The sequence below is a fragment of the Thamnophis elegans genome, chromosome 15 (genome assembly GCF_009769535.1).
Source record: "Thamnophis elegans isolate rThaEle1 chromosome 15, rThaEle1.pri, whole genome shotgun sequence".
In the NCBI taxonomy this organism is placed as follows: Eukaryota; Metazoa; Chordata; class Lepidosauria; order Squamata; family Colubridae; genus Thamnophis; species Thamnophis elegans.
The window spans coordinates 5,749,110-5,765,677 of NC_045555.1; the positions used below are offsets into that span (position 1 = coordinate 5,749,110).

The 16,568-nt window shown below is 41.8% G+C and overlaps 1 long non-coding RNA gene across 1 annotated transcript in view; it reads left to right on the plus strand.

Annotated features, from left to right (window-relative positions):
* The first annotated feature begins 289 nt into the window (after positions 1-289).
* LOC116518211 overlaps positions 290-16,568 on the plus strand; it is a 37,865-nt gene continuing 21,586 nt past the window's right edge. Inside the window, exons 1-2 of the long non-coding RNA XR_004256526.1 lie at positions 290-331; positions 4,595-4,722. This is a non-coding gene — a long non-coding RNA (uncharacterized LOC116518211). The remainder of the gene's footprint in view (positions 332-4,594; positions 4,723-16,568) is intronic.

Sequence of the window (16,568 nt, forward strand, 5' to 3'; positions counted from 1 at the left end):
TAATTAAAGCCAAGGTAGTTGCTACCAGATTCACAGTGACTTGGAACAGTGCTTTGTGTTAACCATAGGAGGAGGCCAGAGAAATAGGGGCCTCCTGTGCATAAGGAATTTTTCGCCTTTTAAGAGTTAAGCAAGGGTTAACAAGCAAAAAATTCCTTATGCAAATGAGGCACGTATTCTCTCGCCTCCTGTAGAGAGAGAGAATTTTTAGAGGCTTTTAGAGTTCTCTGGGAGCAACTAGCTCAGTCTGACAGAGCTCTGGCCTTTCATGAGGGGAGGGCAGGGCAGGTAGAAGCAGAGTTGAAATCGTTTCTGAAACAGCTGGAAAAAGGTGCGTGTATGGGGAGTGGGGAGGAATTCAAAAAGTTTGATCGGAAGGCAGTAGGGGAAGGCGGGGGTATGGCAGAGGAGCTGCTTTCAAGCCTTTGGAAAATATATCCAATCCAACCCCTGTGTTTGTGTTTGAGAGTGAGTGAATGAGAGAGGGATCGAAGTTCTCTGTGTGCGTGTGTCTGTTTGAGAGTGGGGGGAGGGAGAGAGGGAGGAAGGAGGGGGAGGGAGAAGAAAAAATGGGAAAACTTAATTTGCAAGGGGGAAAAATGCTCTCGCTTTAAATCGGAACTGAGCATGCCTGGCTGTGGAATTCTGGGAGTTGAAGTCCACAAGTCTAAAAAGTGCTCAACAGCCCTAAAGCTGACCGCACGTCACTGGTGTGAACAGAATTATATGTTTATTTATCACAGCAAGATGAAAAGTAGGGATGGTTAAACTGATTGCTTTATTCAAAGAAAAGAACATATCTATTTTAGTTTCCACGTGGAAACCACTTTTAAATTTTGTCCTTGCGGTGGAAAAAAATGAAATTTGTGATTTTGATTTTCCTGATTAGATCGTTCGTTGTTATAGAATTGGGTAGTATATATTATTGTGTAAAAGTAAAAAGTTGAGGTTGTAATGTTATTATCTTCTACTGTGCTAAAAAAGAGTCAGAAGTCAATGCCTCCCCCCGCCCTTTTCCCCTTCGACCACACACTTTCTCCTTTTTCCCTTTTCCCACTCTTAATTTCCCCTTATTTTCATTTTTTTGTCTTTTATATTCTGATAAACTAATAAAAATAATTAAGCAGGCGAGAAAGATGAAAAGTAAATGTGATTAAAGTTCACTTTTCATCTTCGTCCACCATCAGTGCCTTTCCCTCTCACTTGGCCTTTTCTAGTGGAGCAAAAATAATAGTTCTGTCAAAGCTTCCTTCCGAGGGAGAACTCCCAGAATGCCAAGAGATGGGCATTAAAGCCACCCAAAAAAGAAAGACCCTATCCCAGAAATCTTGCTTCAAGCTGAATTTCCCCCCATTTCCCTCATTACACTTTAAAAAAACCTCTTCCATGTCTTCCTACTAAATGAGAGCCTTTTGGTGTAGTGGTGAAAGGGCTGGCCTCAGTGCCGGATTTAGATGAAAAGAGGCCCTAGGCTATTCCACTTATGAGGCGCTTTCACCTCCCATTTTTAAGTGGGAGGGCGGCTCTGCTCCGCGGCAAAGGCAGCGAAGCCAGCCGCCTCCCCTGCTGCGCTCAGCTGCTCGGCTCGGCCCCCTCCCTCTCACCTGCCTGGCGGGCTCCGCGTCGACGGGGCGGCTACTGGGAGCGGCCGCACCTCTCGCCCGACCCGCCGGTGCCGGGAACGTGGGCGGGCTCCCCAACTGCCGCGGCACTGGAATGATCTTAACCAATACATTTTTATGTTTGTTTATTAGTCATATGTGTAGAATTTCTCCTTATTTTCGTTCAGTGTTTAGTGTTCACTGTTTTTAGGATAGTGTAATTTTAATTTTGCTAACAATTTGAATGTAGGCCCTCTTGATCTTGAGGCCCTAGGCTAAGGTGACCAGATTTTCAGATTGGTAAAGAGGGACAACCTTTGACCGGGGGGGGGGGGGGGGGGGGGGGGGGGGGTTGATTAAAAATTTTATACGGAGCAACAAAAATTTTCATACAACGCAAAAATAGTATTGTAATGTTTTTTTTATTTCAACATAACTACAATTTACAAATATAAATTGTAACTGTTGCCAAACATCCGAATTTTGATCACATGAGGATGCTGCAACGGTCGCTAAGTGTGAAAAATGGTCGCTAAGTGTGAAAAATGGTCATCAGTCACTTTTTTCAATGCCATTGTAACTTTGGTCACTATATCACCTTTCTTGCCACAGTTCTTAAGTGAATAAATGCAGCTGATAAATTAGTAACATAAGTGAATCTGGTTTCCCCATTTGACTTTGTCAAAAGGTGATTATATGACCTCAGGACACTGGAAACCATCATAATACGAATCTGTTGCCAAACATCAAAATTTGATCGCGTGACCATGAGGATGCTGCAACGGTCGCTAAGTGTGAAAATGGTCGCTAAGTGTGAAAAATGGTCATCAGTCACTTTTTTCAATGCCATTGTAACTTTGGTCACTATACCACCTTTCTTGCCACAGTTCTTAAGTGAATCTTAAGTGAGATGTTATATCTTAAGTGAATCTTAAGTCTTAAGTGAAGATGTTATACAGTAGAACCTCTGGTCACGAACGCTTCTGACCAAAATATTCACATTCTCCCCGCTGCTGATTTCCCCTTCTGCACCATTTTTTTTGTAAGCACCAAATTTCCAAAATTAGGTTTGATTCATGACCAAATCAGTTTGCGACCAAAGTTATGGAACAAATTATGGTTGTAACCAGAGGTTCTACTGTATTCATGTCTTTACATACTCTATATCACCTCAAAATGTTGCACGCCTTCATAAGTTTCTAATACAGATAAAATTAAATACAACATCAAAACCATAAAAAAGTAAAATTAACCTGGCTGGAAAATCCTATGCCTGTCTTGCTATTATTACTGACACACTTGCTGCAGTATTTGATGGCTAAGAGAAAAAAAAATATTGTTAAAGTGTGTATTATGTTCACTCCCATGTCTTGTCTGCTGCGTTGATTTTGAATTCATTAAAAGAGCTTATTTTACATCAACTCCCTCTCATATTATTCTCCTATGTTCAATAAACCCTAAGAGACAGCATACTATACATGAAATTCCTGTAACTGTATATTTAGTAAATTGTGGAGCTGGTTTATCCAATTAACTCAGTTTTGGACTTGAGTAATCACATACAATAAGGGAAATAAAACTATTTAGAATGAAGTGTAGTTGGCTATTTCTGATTAAGGGGTCATGCAGAAACAATTATAGTTTTGGTCAGGAAATACCCTAAAAAAAACCTTTTGTTCTTTCAGGTTTTTTTTAATGATTTTTCCATGGCACATCACATATGTTTTTGAATATAAAAAACAGTATCTGCACATTTTAAAAACCTACATTATTTTAAAATGCATTAAAAAAATAAAAGAAAAAAACCCAGCCCACTTACCAGAAAGTTCTTTTCCCACCATTTTGAGCAGTCCTCCAACCTCCGTGCCCCTCCCCTCTGGAAAATCCAGGAAGTAACACTGGCGACCCCTCTAGCCATTTCCTGCAGCTCTATGGTACTAGGATCATTTTTTTTCCTTATAAAATGAGGTAAACACGATCGGCGTGGGGGGAGGGAGAGGTCCGTTTTGGTTGCTTTAACGTTTAAATATCTTCAGTGAAGTACTGAGACAGAGAGAGAGGTTAGACAGGGTGTCTTTTGTCTTGCCCCGGTTAGGATTTCTTAAGCAAATCCACTGGGCTTTCAACATGAAGCCAGAAAAAAAATCGGGACTTTTTTTAAAAGGCGGAGGACGCGGAAAAATTGTTAAAAATCGGGACTGTCCCGCTGAAATCGGGTCATCTGGTCACCCTACCCTAGGCTGAAGCCTAGTTAGCCTATAGGAAAATCCGGCCCTGGCTGGCCTACACACCAACGGAAGATGAGTTTGAGTCCTGCTTTTGGGCCAGTCGTCTCTCTCAGCCCAACCCACCATCAGGGTGTTGTTATGTGGAAAATATTAAAAAGGAAGATTAGGTATGTTTTCCGCCTTTCAGTTATTTGTAAAAATAAGGCAGGTGGGATAAAAATCTAATAAATAATAAAAATAAATGAACCATAGACCATTATTCTATCAGAACATCTTATTCCTAATCAATTCAATTGGATTATTCCTTCATGAGGATTGAAGGTAGCATTAACTAAAAAGTCACGATTTTTTTTTAAATTTTTAATCAAGAACACCCCCTCCCCCCGGTCAAAGGTGTCCTTCTTTACCAATGTTAAAATCTGGTCACCTTAATCTACAAGCTCCCCTAATCTGTAGAGAGCCAAGAAAATCACCTTGGCAGAAACATGGAAGAATTATAGCTAAAAAGGGCAAAAACAATATTTTATGTCCCAGGGAATATGATAATATTTGGAAGTGCCTGCTAAACTTATAACTCAATATTATTCTCTTTTGTTTTTGCCAAACAAATGTAGAAGAGTTAAAAACAGTAGAAATAAATCCATCCAGCTTGAAGAGAACTTCTGGTTTACTTCATTTCTTAATTCCAAAATCAACTTTGAAAACAGAGGGAAGAAAGAGATTTCCTGCTTCTATTCAGCCATTATTTTTCTGGAATTTCTACAGGTGTACTCCGCCATGTTCTCCTGGATCTCTTGAAATGTCTTGTAGCTGGTTTCCGGGAGTACCCAGAAAATGTACAAAAAGGTGAAGATCAGAAAAGGCGAGCAAAGCAGCAAGAAGTAGGTCTCAAGGTAGGCTAGAGACAGAAACAAAAATTAAGAAATATTGTGATCAAACTTGGCAAGCTCACGAGTCACACACAATTCCGTGGTAAAGTCACCTCCATACTTTGAGATTATCAAAGGGTCTGTTTGTTGTGGTGCACCGAGCTGGCTGCAGAATCGGACAGTGAGGAGATTGGGGAGGAACATGGCCAGTCTTACAGTCTGGTGAAGGCTCTGATGAGGGATCTGTGTCGGAGGCGGAGAGGGGGCCAGGACCATCTGGGAGTTATGTGCTGCCTCCGGAGCCTCCAGAGTTGGACATCAGCGAGGCAGAGGAACAGGCTCCCCCTGTTCCCTGTGCATGCATGCGCAGAGCTGCCAGAAGGCAGGAACAGTTAAGACAGAAAAGGTGACTTGGGAGTAAGGCTTGGAGGTAATTAGGCCCTCCTATACGACGTAAGGAAAAGCAAAGGCACCTGAGTCTTTGCAGGAAGCAACTTTGTTCATAGTGGTCTGTTTTGATTCTTTGCTCCATGTGGCCTTGACAAGCCAATTGCCAAGTCTTTGTCAGTGTTTCAAGGAAGATAACGGTGGGTGCTTATCAGGTTTACCCCGAAAGACTTTGGCAGCCTACTGTAGGACTCTTGACAACTCTTTGTGACTCATTACGAGCTGTGAATGAACACAAATCATAGCCTTTGAAATAAAAAGAGGGGTTTGGGGAAGTAAGTGTGTGTGTGTCAATTCCCTGCGTTGCCATGGGAGACAAAGAGGGGAAATGCATTCCACGCATACTGTCGGCTGGCGTCAGATCTCAGATTAGTGCAGCAGGCTTGGAAGGGGTGCATCTTACAGGGGAATGTTATCGTGACACAGAACAGAGGTCAAGGTCAGAAATAAATCAAACACAGCATAGACTTGACTGCGAACAATCTTGCCTAATGATGCTCCCAATAATGACTTATTTTTGTATTGAACCTTGATTCAATGCTCATGAATTAATTAGGGCATTTTTAGGAAATCTGACAGTGTGCTTTTAATGTATCAGGAAGCCTAGGTCAGAACACCCTTACCTGAGTCAGAGTAAACAATATGTTTGTCAAAAAAAGGAGTCCCAACTGAAAACCCAGCTACCACATATGCGGACGCTCTGGATGACTGCAGGAACAATTCACCAATAATCAGATGGAAAATGGAAGCTGGGTGGAGAGAAGAGGGCAGGCCTTGTAATATATATTTTTAAAAGCAAGAACCATGAAAGGCTCTCTTGGTCTTTCTCCACCTGTTAAGACGCTGTATCCCATCTGCTCACAAACCTGGTCCCATTACGAAGCCCACTAATGAGACGTTAACCAAAACAATGCTGCTGAAAGCCATCGTGGGAGTGTTGATCTATGGGGAAAAAGGAAACACCTGTGAGCTAACCATCAAAGCAGTAACACTTCCCCCCACTCCCCAACTTCATATCTTCAACAAACCTCCTATTCCACTGGTTTGGGAACCACATCTAGAGAAAACTGCATTAACTCTATGTAATGGAGCAACTGGGTGAAATTAATGGATTGGTAAAATTGACCACTAGATGAAATTCACAGATAGGTTAAATTGACAAACAGGACCAAATTGAGGGATTGATGAAATTGACGGATTGGTGCAAATGACAAACTGGCTGAAATTGACAGATTGGTGAAAATTGACCAATTGGGTGAAATTGACAGATTATTGGAAATTGATGGACTGGTGCAACTGACCAACTGAATGAAATTTAAGGATAGGTGAAATTGACCAACTAGATGAAATTCACAGATGGGTTGAAATTGAGCTACAAGTCAAAATTGATGGATTGGTGCAAACCGGGTGAAATCGACAGACTGGTGAAATTGATGGTGAAATTGACCACTGGATGAAATTCGCCAGGATCAATTAAACGGCTGGACAGGTTGTGTGTGAGAAAAAGCATAGTGACATTAACAGGGGGCCACTCAATTGTCCTGGCACAGAGAGCAGGAACGTAACCCACCTGATAAGTGAAGACTAGGGCAATAATGAAGATGCTACACATCAAGAAGCCACTCAAAAGGAGAAATCTCCGCCCAAGGACTCAACAGTGAAGACCTAGGAAAAAAAAGCAAAGCAGAGGAAGATTGACCCCATCAGGACCCTGGAGAAAAACTACAAGAAGACCATGGGCCGCCAAGAACACAAACCAATAGATCATCAAACTACGGAGCCACGACTTCTCATTGAGGCTAAAATATTCCAGTGTTCACCTGTGCTATTGTGTTGTCACTAATTTGAACTCCTCCCTTCTGGTTGTATTGCTTTGGGGTACATCACCCTAAGTCAGTGGGGTGATGGAGGCAGCACAAAAAATGAACAAACCTGTAATCAAGCGGGATACGAGGTAACTTACAACTGTCAGAATCATCATCTGGATGGTCAAGAGTCCTGCTAATGGAAGGAGCCCCGCAGTTTGGCAGATATTCCTAAAATTTTATAGCTTTGCTTGCTGAAAAAAAAAACCTGCAATCAAGACAAAAGAGGAACACATAGGATTTGGGTCTGGCTCTAAAAAAAACCCACAATTCTTCTAAGCAGATTCATCACCTGCAGACAGAATCTTGCTAAACTAAAGCACATAAACCTAGGCTCTGGGAACTATTAAGGAGGAGCCGTCTTCACCTTATGTCAACCCTGAAGCTGACCTGACCGGAGCCATATTTGAGCTTCAGTGTTGCCACACTAGAGCTGAGGGACTCGGGGAGGGGATTAGACATAGAGGGTTTGTGTAGTCAAAATAAATTCCTTCTCTTGAGAACTAAGAACATTCTCACACCTGGACTGTGGAAGGAGGAGATTGGACCATGTGACTGATTGTTTGGGGTTTGAGAAAAACATTCTCTTTTAAATAGGTGAAAAGCGTGGGTTCTGGATCCAGAAACTTTGTGTCTGGATAACAAGCCAGCCACTCAGCACTTTGGACAGACTCCAAATTTGAACCATGAAAAGCAAATGGTATGCGAGATTGCTCGGGGAAGTCACTAACTGCGTTGTTGTGTACAAATCGAGTTCCGGAGACCAAGACTATGACGGTGATGAGTTGCCACCGGAGGCGAGGGAAGCAAAGAAGTTTCCACGCTGTCATGTTCTTCTGGCTGCTTTCGGCAAGGTGCTCTTGACGAAGTTCTTCCATCTCATCCTCCACGTTTTCTTTCCCTCTCAGCTTCTTCAAGGCTAAAGTTGGAGGAAGAGGAGGGGAAGACAAGAACATGTGCAAAGTGTTCTGACCGAGGCTTCCCAAGAGCCTGAGGCAGATTCCTGGTCCCGAGAAAAAACCCTTTTCTTAATTGACTGTGAATTCTGCTCATTCACATCCAGCAAAGTCTTTCGAAGGAGGTTTACAGTCACAGACCTTCTCTGGCTTGGAGAGCTGCCAGGACGATCTCTGCACAACTTGGCAAGGAGATTCGGAGAGTCACCAACCAATTAAGAGAACTAATTGTCTCCTTCAAACTCCATTCCCCTTTCACGCCTCTTTTATTCCCTCTGGACGGGCCGTTCATTGCCCACCTGTGGCCTTACTCCCAAGTCGAGTCGTTTTCCTTGGCTGTTCCCTTCGTCTGGCCACTCTGCGCATATACACACTGGGAAGAGGCTCCAGCTGTTCTTCTTCCTCACTGATGTCTGACCCTGAAGGCAGCTGATAACTGTCAGACGGCCCTGGCCCCCTCTCTGCCTCTGACACAGAGCTCTCATCAGAGCCTTCCCCAGACTCCAGGACTGGCCCATGTTCCTCCCCAACCTCCACACTGTCCGAATCTGTTGTCAGCTCTGCTGGCCACTGGCGGGCCACAACAGAAAGGGGCTACATTTGGAAGGAGCCATCAGGTCTTGCAGATCTCAAGGGCAGAAGCTGGGCTACAGGCCTGATTCTTGCTTTGGCCCAAAACAGCTGATAAGGCCGTAACGCCAGACTCACATGGCCGTACCTTGTCTTGCTTTCTCTTCGTCATTCTGCTGCAAGTATAGAAACCTGGGACTTTCCGGAGAAGGCAGCAACAATATACTACTAACTATGGCAAATATGGCTGTAATGCCCACCAATAATGAGTAATCTATGGTAGAAGAGAGGGAAGGAGAATGTTAGGAAGCTCCTGTCCTACTTCATGTTTTAGAAGCAACTTTTCTCTTTTCAGCTTCCTTTCCCCTTACTTTGATTCCTCTGTGCTGGGACAATGGAAAGATACCCTCCCCAGCTTAGCATGACTTAAAGTTGTGGAGGTGGAGGTGAAAATACTCACTTTCTTTGTTTCCCCAGACCTGGGGATTGGTTAAGATTTGGGCCAGAATGTATCCCCAGCTGACCCAGAAGCAGACTGGTCACGAAGGCTCCCCTCAGGTCCAAGGAAGAGATTTCAATGATGTAGAGAGACATAGAGTAAGTAAATGTCCCTGTGGATGAATTAAATTTTGTATTTCAGTCTCAGCTTGCATTCTAGCGAGTGCCGAATTAAGGGGCATCTACGGTTTGCGGCTGGCCCTGAGATTTGCGGATTTAAATAAGAGGTGCCCTTATCAGCCCGTATCATGTGAACCCGTAGTAGCAGTGGCAGGAGTCTCTGCCCTCCCACCCGGACACTTTTGCACAAGCATGGGAGAGAGAGCATGCCCGTACTGGTATTTAAAAAATTAACAACCCACCACTGATTTAAATCTCCAAGTTAGGGAGTACTGGGTTGAAACAGTGCTAAACTGTCCAGTGCAGTATTCTCTTGTTCCAGCCTAGCACTCTGGTTTGGGCTGATAGCTCAAAATTGAACCCGGAGCCAAAAATTAGAGTATGTGCAAAGAGACCCTGGTTTGCATTTAATGCAAATGCAGAGTTCATCCCCTTTTGGGGGGGAAGCTTATAATAAAGTGGTCAAAGACTCACCTGACACTATCCCCACAAAAAAACGAGTAAAGAGGCTGAATCCAAAGTGCTTTAAAACGGAAGCAAGACACAAGGGGGCAGACGAAAAAATACTTATTCCGTTGCTAATTAAGATGGTGAATTTTCTGAAAAACAGGAAAGAGACACATTCAAGGAAATAGGAGTCGCAAAAATGTTAATTTTTTTTAGTCCTGAACTACCAACAGCATCCTGATTTTATTTTATTTTTATTTTTATTTCAAAGAAAAGTAAACCTTTTTTTAATTATCAAATATACAGAATTTTAATCTTTATAAAGCGATAAAGTCAGGCCTGCATTTATACTCCTTTTAGAATTTGGCCTGCCCACACTTTCTCTTATTTCATTATGCTGTTTCTTTAGGTATAGTCGATGGGAGCGGGGAATAGAAGGAGTAGGATTGTGGAATGTATTATTTTCATTCTTTAATAGAAGCCAAGGTCATCGTTTGTCTCCACACTTTCACACCTGACTGGAATTAAAGAGAAGACCTCGAGTTCTCGTTTTCTTTGTATGATTTATATTCTACAACGGGTGTTACCACTTCGTTTTCTATTCTTTTCCTTGAAGCTTATTCGAGCTTAAATTAGCTAATGCACTTTTTTTTAATGGATTGATCGTCCCGCTTGAAGCTAACATAAATAGATACAGTGCCCATGGATCCAGTCCTCAAGACTGTCTTTTTTTAAAGGAACATTTTTGTTGCTGGAATTGCAGGAGATTATGCAATATGCTAAAATACCTTCATGTGGAGCTCTAACTGGCTATAATCATCCAGATGCTGGCATCAGGGGAATTAAAGCGACGGGGCAGAGAAGATTAAAACTGGGGTCTGTTTCTATCGCTAATGCTAGAAGGCCCGAGTCAATGATTTTGAGGTCTTCTAGTCCAACCCCCTGCCTAGGCAGGAAACCCTACTGTTTCAGACAGATGGCTATCCAACATCTTCTTAAAGACTTGCAGTGTTGGGGCATTCACAACTTCTGGAGGCAAATTCTGTTCCACTGATTAATTGTTCTAACTGTCAGGAAATTTCTCTTCAGTTCTAAGTTGCTTCTCTCTTTGATTAGTTTCCACCCATTGCTTCTTGTTCTACCCTCTGGTGCCTTGGAGAACAGTTTGACTCCCTCTTTTGTGGCCTGAGATAGTGGAAGACTGCTATCATGTCTCCCCTAGTCCTTCTTTCTCTTAAACTAGACATACCCAGTTCCTGCAACCGTTCTTCATATGTTTTAGTCTCCATTCCCTAAACCTCTTTGTTGCTCTTCTCTGCACTCTTTCCAGAGTATCCACATCTTTTCTACATCGTGGCGACCAAAACTGGATGCTGTATTCAAAGTGTGGCCTTACTAAGGCCTAACAAAGTGGTATTAACCCTTCATGTGATCTTGATTCTATCCCTCTGTTTATGAGCCTATATACCTGCCATATCTGTCTGCTAGGCAGCCCCAAAGATACACCCCCAAACAGCTCCAATGGGGAATAAAATGGTGAGGAGGAAGAAGAACTTCAAACGCACAGCGTCTGTCTCGTTTCCTTCCTTCAGAAGATTCACCAACTGCATCTCTACCTTAAAAACATAAATTGGAAAACCACATCAAGAACACAGAACGGTGCTGCAATTCCCCAGCAGCCTCCTTCTACTTCACCTAACAATCCCTGCGAGGTAGGCTGGCCAGCGGGCAGTCCCTACGGAAAAACCCAGATGCTGAAGGAATCTGGAGCAGAGATGCTAAATAAATTGATTTATTTATTTTTGAAAACTCTGGGACATTTCCCTCTCTGTTGCCTCCAAACAAGGCGGCCACTGTGAAGGGCAGGTGAGGCCTGCCGGGTGGAAAACCACATCTGGGTTTTCTCTTGAAGGAAAACAAACCATGGTTTCCCAAAGGTGCTTTTTTCAAGAGGCAAGTGGACTTTTCTGGTTTTTCTTTGGAAGACGTTCGCTTCTCATCCAAGAAGCTTCTTCAGCTCCGAATGGACGGTGGGGAAGGGAAGGATTTAGGTTCCTAACAGACAGCTGGTCATTTGCATCTTTTTAGAGAATCACTGAGGCCACTTGGAAGGGAAGGGAGGGGAGGGAAAGGGGAAGAGGGGAAGGTAAGGGAGGGAAAGGAAAAAAGGAAAGGAAAGGAAGGAGGAAAGGAAGGAAGAAGAGGAAAGGGATAGAAAAGAAAAGAAAGAGGAAGGGAAGGGAAGGAAAGGAAAGAAGGGAAAGGAAGGGAGAGGAAGGGAGGGAAGGAAGGAAGGGGAAGGGGAAGGGAAGGGAAGGAAGGGGAAGGGAAGGGAAGGAAGGGAAGGAAAGGAAAGGGAGAAAGGGAAAGAAGGGGAAGGAAGGGGAGGGAGGGGAGGTGACGGAAAGGGAAAGAAAAGGGAGAAAAAAAGGGAAGGGGAGTGAGAAAAGTGGAGGGGAGAGGACAAGGCAGGTAACACCATTTGAAAACCTGATGGGGTGGGATAAACCCAGAGGTGGGTTTCACATTTTGTTACCACCGGTTTGCCCCCCGTCCGTGTGGCCTCCGCAGATGCCCTGTGCTTGCGCACACGCCTTCTGCACCCAGCCTCAAAAACGTGCCTAAACAGGATAACGTAGAGCCGGGGAGGGTGGGGGAACCGGTCCGAACTGGCTGAATACCACCTCTGGATAAGCCAGGATGCAGGGTCCATGAAAGACGCTGGGTCCACACAGAGCATCCTCAGCAACCCTAATGCACGAAGGCGGGTTGTGTGAATGACTGCAAAGTCCCAACCAAGGACTACCCCGCAACAACCAGCGGGGCTCACTTACCACAACAGGATTATTGATCATGAAGTAGATGTATCCATGCTGCAAACTCCCCAAACTGGACCCCATTACTGAGAGAATGAGCGGGAGGGTCAGTTTCTATGGGAAGGTACAGGAGGAGGAGGAAAACAACAACACAATTCCTTCAGTGGAAAGCAGAAAAACCAACACAACATCCACAACACATCTTACACCTCCTCTCTCCTCTCACCCTTCCAATTTCTGGCTTGGATGGGAAGAAGGCCGATCTTCCTCACCTTCTCTTCTGTTAGGGAAAGCTAATTATTTTCCCCACGTTAGTTTGGACTCCTAGCATCTCGTGGTGGTGTCTCATCCATAAAGAAATCAGCTGAGCTTTAGGAGTTTCCCAAGATTTTCTAGGCACGCAATTTGTTTTTTAAATACAGTTGCGAGTTGATCCTCTTCAGAAATGCTTTATAATTTCTCTGCCCTGCCTTGCCCCGGAGCTTAGAAATAACCATGGATCAAGAAAAACCACAACATCAGCAGCCTTCAAACTCACATTACTTTTGAGTGTGGGTTCGGGTTCCTCATTGTCCTCCATCCTTCCAGGAAGATCAAGGGAAACCCTTGTTCGAACAAAAGATTTTACAAATCATTCTCCCCCGAATCCAGGCAGAAAACCTCCACAAACTCTCTTCCTCGATGATTACATGGTAGACTGCGGTGGATCAGGGAGCTCCAAAGAGCCTGTTGCCAATGGTGGACGTTGGCTTGAGAGCTTCCTGTTCAATTCCTAATTGTTGTAATAAATTCCCCAAATTAATTGGCACCCTCCCTGTCCTTCCTCCACCAGCGCATTTGGAGGAGGCCAGTCTTCAAATTTTAGATTTTGAGGCTGGAAATATTTTTTTTTAAAAGCCAACTTACTATTTTTTGGAGAAAAAACACAGCGTCTTTTCTTTCGAATGAAAAATGCTGGAGCAGCAGAGAGAGCCAATCAGGGAAAGGAGGCAGGAACATTCCGGGGAAAGCAGAATGGCAGTTAGGTGGCTGTTTTGCATAAATTTACATCCGGGGATTCCACTTTCAAGGGGTTGAAATTCTTTTTTTTAATTGAAAATTTTTTGAAAAAAGCTTTTACAAATATTTACCTCACCCCCCTCCCCCCCCGAACCCAACCCCCCCACAACCTCCCCCCCCCCTGACTTCCCAGAACAAATACAGGGTATAAATCTTTAACAAGCATATACTAAATAAACTTAAGGAATGTTAGTATTATCTTTCATTTGAGCTTTAACTACTCTTTGTTAGGCTAACTCTAAACAGATTATATCGTTCCTCGCTTTTTCAGTCATAAACTATCTGGAATTTCTTAGTCCCATATTTATTTTGAATATAGTCAATCCATCTTCTCCACTCCAGTTTATATTTCTCATCTGAGTGGTCCTTAAGATATGCTGATATTTGGGAAGAAGGCGAGGCTTAGCAGTGAGAAGACGGAGTTTCAGGCTATTCCTGAAATTCCCCTATTCCGAAGGAAATTGGACGGGTCGTTTTGGACCCAAGCTGTCCCGGAGAGACAGTGAAAGGTTGGAGGAGATCCAGTGACCTCAGAGACGTTCGCAAAGTCTCTGGGGGGCTTGGAATTTAACCTCCTTTGCCAGTTCCTTCTGGATTAGCTGTAAGCTAACCAAAACTGCAGGTTGCCCCTAAGAATGGTGGGAGTGTTTTCAACTGGTAAGCTGATTTTATTACTCAAAGAGATACGGTCCGCATTAAAATTTAAGCTAATTGAAACCAAAGAACAGAAGAATCTAGCGGCGAATTGGTTTTTTTTATGTTGGTTATGGCCGGTGATTACCCAATTTCTTAAATGTTTTGAATGCTATTTACGTGGATAAAGGAAAGATTACTTCAACATTCCCTCTGACTTTCCTTAAGTGGGCTGTAAACCAATTTACTATAATTTGGCTTCTTACAATTTGACACTTTTATTGCTTGGCTGTGTTGGTCTAAGATCAGATAAGATTGCACAGCTCCCAGCGTGTTCTTACTTGCAAATATCTTAAAGCTTCTAGCTGGGTCACAACATGGCGTCTATACATGCTTCAAATGATTCGTTTCAAATGATTTCTCCGCATTTCAAAAGTTGTTTGACACATATGAAAGATTTGAAAAAAAGCTGGACTATTTGTTGTTTTTAACATTAAATATGAAGAAAAAAGTGACAACGTTGAATGTTTGAATGTTCCTGAAATACAAATGAAGAATGTCAGAAATGAAGTTTCTCAACTTGCTGACACGCCGGGGTCTGGTTTACTTCGGAGGGAGAAAGAGATGCAACGCTTGAAAGGGGGGCAGCCATACAGAAGATTTATTTCAAAAGACAGAGCGCAGGAAGAATGAGAAGCATTAAAGAATCTATATTTTATGAAACATCATTTGCAGAATTTTCGATACCACCCTTGAAAATTAAAGACAAGCTGAAAAGTGCAACAAGCCTAGGACAACGTTATTACATCAGAGGTATCCTAAGCAAAAGGTGCGAAGATATTCCTGTTTGGACTTGCTTATAAAAACGTTTGGTGAATTTGTTCCACGAATGGCAATAGGACTAAGGAGGTTTTGTTATTGGAGAGATATAGGCTGATAGATGGAAGAATACAATTCAAAATTAGCTAAATCTAATTACTCTTATTTGTAATAGACATAGCTGAATAATAACTGATTTATAGTAATGTATATAATGTGGAGTTGATATGATAAATAATAATTGGATATGAGAAGGGAAGGTTGGAAATATTTTTGGACCATATACAAAGGTTATTAATCACAATAATTATCACTATTAAAAAATAAAATAAAATATATAGTTAAATGTTAATAATATGGGGAAAATATTATGATATACGATATAATTACGTAAAGAAGGGAGAATGATAATAAACTATACTGCATGGAAGATGGAATTTTTGGTATTAAATATATGGATGTTCAGCTAAAACAGGATATGAGGATTTGATGTTAATGGAGGATTTTACAAACAAGTAAATGAAATGCTAGCATGTGGTTATGGATTAAATCTTTGGCATAGTTAAGGATGAAAGATGTTTAAATAACTGTAGTCAACTAAAAGTGGAGGTATAATGATGTCAATATGGTAAACATTTGAGTTAAGATATTGAATTAATATGAATTAATGGAAGAGATGCACCAAAACATGTTGCAACCAGCTGATATACTTTTTTTATAATATACTTGTGTTGTTGTTTTTTTGGTTTTTCTTTTGTTTTTTTTTTTCCCCTGCCTTGTTTTTTTGTTCTTTTTGTCTTCTTTGTTTGTTTTTTTTTCCCACTGGTGTGGGCATGTGTTGTTTAAGAAAAAATTATTATATTTTATTATTATTATTATATTATATTATTATTTTTAAATAACAATTATAGTCAATGAAAATGGATATATGATGATGGTGACATGTATGAATATTTGAGTTAAAATGCTCGAGTTAACATGAATTATGTTTTGACTGTGGAAGAGATGCACAAAAGTCTATTGTAACCAACTGATACACTTTCTATAGCATGTAAAGAAGGATGTTGTATTTGTTTAAATTAAAAATCAAAAAAATTTAATAAAAAAAAATATGCTGATATTTTAGCCGTCTCTGCTAAGTTTGTTACTTTTAATGTCCATTCTTGAATAGTAGGCAAATCTTCCTCCTTCCAGTATTGCGCCACCAATATGGTAAACATTTGAGTTAAGATATTTGAATTAATATGAATTAAATGCCATCTATAAAACATCTTATAAAAGTTCTCTCTCAGATTTTGGGCTTGCGTGAATTTTACATTTCTTACCCATATCTTTTCCCATGTATCCAACATTATTGGTTCTTCAAAATTTTGTGCCCACTTTATCGTACAATCTTTGACTAGTTCTGTTTCCGAATCCATTTCTATTAATACATTATATACCCTTTTTATATGCATTTGACTTTGATCCCTAATTTGTTTTAGTAAATTATCCTCATTTTGCGTAATACCAATTTTCTGATCTTTTTTCCATCTGGCCTGTAACTGTCCATACTGAAACCATGTTTGGATTACCTTTTCCTCTTTTAGTATATTCAAGGGTTTTAGCTGTAATACTCCTCTTTCTATAGTGAGAAGCTG